The sequence below is a fragment of the Gopherus flavomarginatus genome, chromosome 2 (genome assembly GCF_025201925.1).
Source record: "Gopherus flavomarginatus isolate rGopFla2 chromosome 2, rGopFla2.mat.asm, whole genome shotgun sequence".
Classification (NCBI taxonomy): domain Eukaryota; kingdom Metazoa; phylum Chordata; order Testudines; family Testudinidae; genus Gopherus; species Gopherus flavomarginatus.
In genome coordinates this window covers 70,837,696-70,843,695 of record NC_066618.1, presented here as the reverse complement: position 1 = coordinate 70,843,695, position 6,000 = coordinate 70,837,696, and the positions used below count along the sequence as shown (strand labels likewise).

The following is a 6,000-nucleotide window of genomic DNA, read 5'->3' as shown; positions in this document are numbered from 1 at the left end:
TACAGGTTCTTATAGATTCAAAATAGCAAGTACTAGGTAGATAAGGCGAGTTAGGCTTATGTTTGTTTTATTTGCAAATGTGTATTTGGCTGGGAGGAGTTCAAATTCGTATTCTGCTGAAAGGATTTTAATTTGTACTTGTATACTTAGGCTGGGAGGGTATTCCCAGTGTCTATAGCTGAAAGACCCTGTACCTATTCCATTTTAAATTTACAAAGATAATTTTTACTGTTTTTCTTTCTTTAATTAAAGGCTTTTCTTGTTTAAGAACATGATTGGTTTTTTTTTATTGTGGTGAGACCCCAGGGGACGGGGTCTGGATCCACCAGGGAATTGGTGGGGATAAAGGAGGGAAGGGGGAGAGAAAGGTTAATTTTCTCTCTGTGTTAGGAATACTTTCTCTCTCAGAGAGAGTCTGGGAGGGGGAGAGAGAAGGAGGGGGGAAGGTGAATTTTCCTCTCTGTTTAAGATTCAAGGAGTTTGAATCACAGCAATCTTCCAGGGTAACCCAGGGAGGGGAAGCCTGGGAGAGGCAATGGTGAAGGAAAGGGTTTACTTTCCTTGTGTTAAGATCCAGAGGGACTGGGTCTTGGGGGTCCCCGGGCAATGTTTTGGGGAGACCAGAGTGTACCAGGCACTGGAATTCCTGGTTGGTGGTAGCACTACAAGTACTAAGCTGGTAATTGAGCTTAGAAGTATTCATGCTGGTACCCCATCTTTTGGACGCTAAGGTTCAGAGCGGGGGTTTATACCATGACAATGGGGCAGGGCGGATCTGCTGGGGGTGTGTAGGGCATGGCTGGGTACTGATCTTGGTCAGTGGGAGTAAGGGTGCAGTGCAGGGAGGACATGGAGGGGTGTAGGGTAGTGCTGGAGGCAGGGCAGAGAAGGTCTGGAGGGGTGCAAGGTAGGACTGGGTACTGAGGGTGCAGGGCAGGGAGGATCTGGAACGGTGCAGGACAGGGCTTGGTACTGTGGGGGCAGGGAGGATTTGGAGCGGGTGTAGGGAGGACAGGGAGGGTCTGGAGAGGTGCAGACTAGGGCTGGGTACTGTGGGGGCAGGGCAGGGAGGCTATGGAGAGATCATAGGGAGCGTCTGGAGGGGGACAGGGCAGACCAGGGCTGGGTACTGAGGGTGCAGGGCAGGGAGGCTATGGAGAGAGCATAGGACAGGGAGGGTCTGGAGGCGGGCAGGGCAGACCAGGGCTGGGTACTGAGGGTGCACAGCAGGGAGGCTATGGAGAGATCATAGGGAGGGTCTGGAGGGGGGCAGGGCAGACCAGGGCTGGGTACTGAGGGGGCAGGGCAGGGAGGCTATGGAGAGAGCATAGGGAGGGTCTGGAGGGGGGCAGGGCAGACCAGGGCTGGGTACTGAGGGGGCAGGGCAGGAAGGGTCTGGATGGGAGCAGACCAGGGCTGGGTACTGTGGGGGCAGGGCAGGGAGGGTCTGGATAGGAGCAGACCAGGGCTGGGTACTGAGGGGGCAGGGCAGGAAGGGTCTGGATGGGAGCAGACCAGGGCTGGGTACTGTGGGGGCGTAGCGTCCCGGGTCTGGAAGGGGGCGGGGAAGCGCAGGGCTAGGTCCTATGGGGACACGGCAGGAGCTACAGTGAGTCCCGTGCGCGCTCGGCTCTGCCAGTAGCTGCAGACCCAGGGCCGTGACACAGGGGCAGCCATCTTGAACCGCCGACCACACCCGCGTCGATGCCAACGTATCACGTACGTAGCTGTGGCCGCGGAGCTCCTGGGAGCGCCGAGGAGGCGGAACTCAACAACGGGGAGGGGCGCCAAGAGGCGACGGCCGCGGAGCAGAAGAACCCGGATGATAACAGCGATACTGGCACGTTCGCCGCCTTCGGTTGCGCGGTGACGTCACGCATAACTTGTCGCGGGAAGTCCAGCCAATGGGCGGAGGAAGCGGAGAATTTCGAACTAGGAAGATTCCGGAAGCGAGGAAGGAGCCAACGGTCTAAGCGCCGGAGTCCGTTAAGGTCGGGTTCGGAGATAAACAAGAGCGCGCGCAAGTGAGCAAGAAGCGGCAGCCGCCTGCACACGGCTGCGGGCCGAGGTGCCCGGTATGCGGGGGAAGGGCCGGTGGATGGGGCCCGATGGGGGAGGGGATTCACTTCCTGTAACCCCACCGGCAGGCCGAAGCGCTAGTCTCTGCCCGGGTCGCGTAGGGCCCGTGGGGGAAGCGGGTTGGCGGGCGGGTTAAACTCGGCCCGGGCGCGGAGACGTAGCCTGGTCGTTGTAGCGTGTCCCGCCCTAACGCCTGGCCCCGGGAGTGCGTGAGAGTCGGGGCGCAGCGGGGACAGGCCGTGATGGGCGCTTGCGGCGTGCGCCAGTTGTCCCGGGTTGGGCTCTTCCAGAGCTGCCCCGAGAAGGGAGGGGTCACGCGCTCTGAGCTCCTCTTAAATCACAGGTCTCAAACTCAAATGACCACCAGTACATCGGCCGGAGGGCTGCATTACTGATACCGGCCCCGCCCCCACTCCATCCCCTTCCATGAGGCCCCGCCCCTGCCCCACCTCTTCCCACCCCTTCCCCGAAATCCCCACCCCAGCTCTGTCCCCTCCCTGCTCCCCAGGGGCTTAGGGCAGGGTGGTGGGGTGTGGGGTGCAGGAGGGATGAGGGGTGCAGCAGAGGGCTCAGGGCAGTGGGTTGGGGTGTGGGGTGCAGGAGGGATGAGAGGTGCAGCAAAGGGCTTAGGGCAGGGTGTTGGGGTGTGGGGTGCAGGAGGGATGAGGGGTGCAGCAAAGGGCTTAGGGCAGGGTGTTGGGGTGTGGGGTGCAGGAGGGATGAGGGGTGCAGCAGAGGGCTCAGGGCAGTGGGTTGGGGTGCCGAAGCGGTGTGGCAGGGGGTCTGGGTGCAGGGTGTGGCAAGGAGCTCAGGGCAGGGGGTTCGGCTGCGGGAAGGGTTCAGGGGGCGGGCTCTGGCCCAGCGCGCACCGGGGGCAAGGCAGGCTCCCTGCGTGCCTGCCCCCATGCTGCTCTGGGAAGCAGCTTGAATGTAGGGGAGCTGAGACACAAGGGTGTGTGTGGCTGTTGCTTCAGGTTCCACCCCCAGCATCTCCCATTGGCTGGGAACCGGGAATCGCCTGAAGCAACATCAACACACGCCTGTGTCTCTCCTCCCCCAGGTTCTGTCCGCTTCCTGGAGCAGCACAGGGGCAGGGCAGTTTTTCACCCCAGATGGGACTTTAACCCACAATCTCTGACTTAGGGTATGTCTACATCTACAATTTTGCAGCGCTGGTTGTTACAGCTGTATTAGTACAGCTGTATAGGGCCAGCGCTGCAGAGTGGCTACACTTACAGCAACCAGCGCTGCAAGTGGTGTTAGATGTGGCCACACTGCAGCGCTGTTGGGCGGCTTGCAGGGGGGTTCGGGGAACGCGAGAGCAAACCGCGGGGAAGGAGACCTGCTTGCGGGGGGGTTCGGGGAACGCGAGAGCAAACCGCAGGGAAGCAGGTCTCCTTCCCCGCGGTTTGTTCCGGTGTTCCCCGAACCCCCCCGCAAGCAGGTCTCCTTCCCCGCGGTTTGCTCTGGCGTTCCCCGAACCCCCCCGCAAGCAGGTCTCCTTCCCCGCGGTTTGCTCTCGCGTTCCCCGAACCCCCCTGCAAACCGCGGGGAAGGAGACCTGCTTGCAAGGGGGTTCGGGGAACGGCAGAGCACACCGCGGGGAAGGAGACCTGCTTGCGGGGGGGCGGGGTTCGAGGAACGCGAAAGCAAACCGCGGGGAAGGATACCTGCTTGATTACCAGAGAGGCTTCCTTAGGTATGCTGGGATACCTGCTTATTCCACGGAGGTCAAGAAAAACGCTGGTGAGTGTCTACACCTGATGACCAGCGCTGGATCACCAGCGCTGGATCCTCTACACCCGAGGTTCGACCGGGTGTACGGCCAGCGCTGCAGACAGGGAGTTGCAGCGCTGGTAATGCCCTGCAGATGTGTACACCTCCTAAGTTGCAGCGCTGTAACCCCCTCACCAGCGCTGCAACTTTGTGGTGTAGACAAGGCCTTAGAAAGCCATTGCCTTGTCCATCAGGCGAGCCTGCCCTGCCCCCAGTTAGCATCGGGCTAGAGCCCCTCTAGGTAAACGCTGGGGGAGGGCAGGGGAGCTGCGAGGAGCTCGTGGGCCGCAGAAAATACGGCCTGCGTGTTTGAAACTCCTTTCTCAGATACATGGGGGCTGCTTCGCGGACTCCAGGCTCTTCTCTCGCTTTGGGGTGGATATCCGGGGCGCTGCGCACTGACCCCGGCTCTGACTAGCCCAAGCCCCCTCTTATCATGCACTTGAACTAATTTGCCCTCATTTTTTAAATAAGAAAGGCCATGGCTACGCTTAACAGTTTTGCAGCGCTGGTAGTTATAGCTGTGTTCGTACAGCTGTGTAGGGCCAGCGCTGCAGTGTGGCCACACTGACAGCTACCAGCGCTGCAATGTGGCCACATTTGCAGCACTTGCAGCTCTGTTGGGAGTGGTGCATTGTGGGCAGCTATCCCACAGAGCACCTCGTCCCATTTTGGCACTGTGGCTTGTGGGAAGGGGAAGGAAGTGTGCGGGTCTTTCCGCTTCCTGTTCCAACGCCCCATGGTGCTTTGCTACACATTCCGAGCATTTTGGCGGCATTGTGAGTCTGCAGCGCGATTTCTGAGATTTCTGTTACAAATGGAGCCTGAGCTGCTGAGGACCTTGCTGATGAATGTTGCCAGCACATCACGCATGGCAGTGGAGCTATTCCTTCAGCTGCAAAGTGACAGTGAGGAGTCAGACGATGATATTGAAACGCCTGACGCTCAAGACACTCAGTTGCTTGTGGCAGTAACAGACGTGCTCAGCACCGTGGAACGGCGCCTTGGGCTCGGGAAACCAGCACTGAGTGGTGGGATCACATCGTCCTGCAAGCGTGGGATGACGAGCAGTGGCTGCAGAACTTTCAGATGAGAAAAGCCACTTTCATGGGACTGTGTGCTGAGCTCGCCCCTTCCCTGCGGCGCAGGGACACGAGATTGAGAGCTGCCCTGCCAGTGGAGAAGCGGGTGGCTATTGCAATCTGGAAGGTGGCAACTCCAGACAGCTACCGATCGGTGGCGAACCAGTTTGGAGTGGGAAAGTCCACCGTTGGAATGGTGCTGATGCAAGTTTGCACAGCCATTAATCGCACCCTGCTAAGAAGAACTGTGACTCTGGGGAACGTGCAGGACATTGTGGCTGGCTTTGCACAAATGGGTTTCCCTAACTGTGGAGGGGCAATAGATGGGACGCATATTCCTATTCTGTCACCACCCCACCTGGCATCAGAGTACGTTAATCGCAAGGGGTATTTCTCCGTGGTTCTGCAAGCGCTTGTGGATCACTGTGGGCGTTTCACTGACATTTACTCAGGATGGCCTGGAAAGGTGCATGATGCACGCATCTTTCGGAACAGTGCCCTGTTCAGGAGGCTGAGGGCCGGGACTTTTTTCCCAGACCGCAAGATCACAGTAGGGGACGTCGAAATGCCCTCTATGATCCTTGGAGACCCCGCTTACCCCTTAATGCCTGGCTCATGAAACCGTATACAGGGAAGCTTGACAGGAGCAAGGACCGGTTCAACTACAGGCTGAGCCGGTGCAGAATGACTGTGGAGTGTGCTTTTGGCCATTTGAAAGCCCGCTGGAGGTGTCTTTATGGGAAGCTAGATTTGGGGGAAAGCAGCATCTCCGCTATTATATCCGCGTGCTGTACCCTCCATAATATTTGTGAAGGGAAGGGTGAAAGATTCAGTGAGGAATGGACCTCCGAGGTTCGACGCCTAGAGGATGAATTTGCACAGACAGAGAGCAGGGCTACTAGAGAGGCCCAGGAAAGGGCTTCAAGGATTAGGGATGCCTTAAGGGAGCAATTTGATGCTGAGAGCCAACAGTAATGTTTGGTGCCTTTGCTGTGCTCCTTTCTACCTTGGGGTACAATATTTACCACTTCCTGCAATAATAAAACGTATTGTAAAAGCCATA

At 58.2% G+C, this 6,000-nt stretch overlaps 1 protein-coding gene across 2 annotated transcripts in view; it reads left to right on the top strand.

The window, feature by feature from the left end:
• Positions 1–1,119: 1,119 nt before the first annotated feature.
• The window catches only part of SGO1 (shugoshin 1), a 29,379-nt gene continuing 24,498 nt past the window's right edge, over positions 1,120–6,000 (top strand). Inside the window, exon 1 of one of the 2 annotated variants that reach the window (XM_050938390.1) lies at positions 1,120–1,991. The gene's annotated coding sequence lies outside the window, so the exon portion shown is untranslated. The remainder of the gene's footprint in view (positions 1,992–6,000) is intronic. The other variant, XM_050938389.1, reaches the window with a different exon arrangement.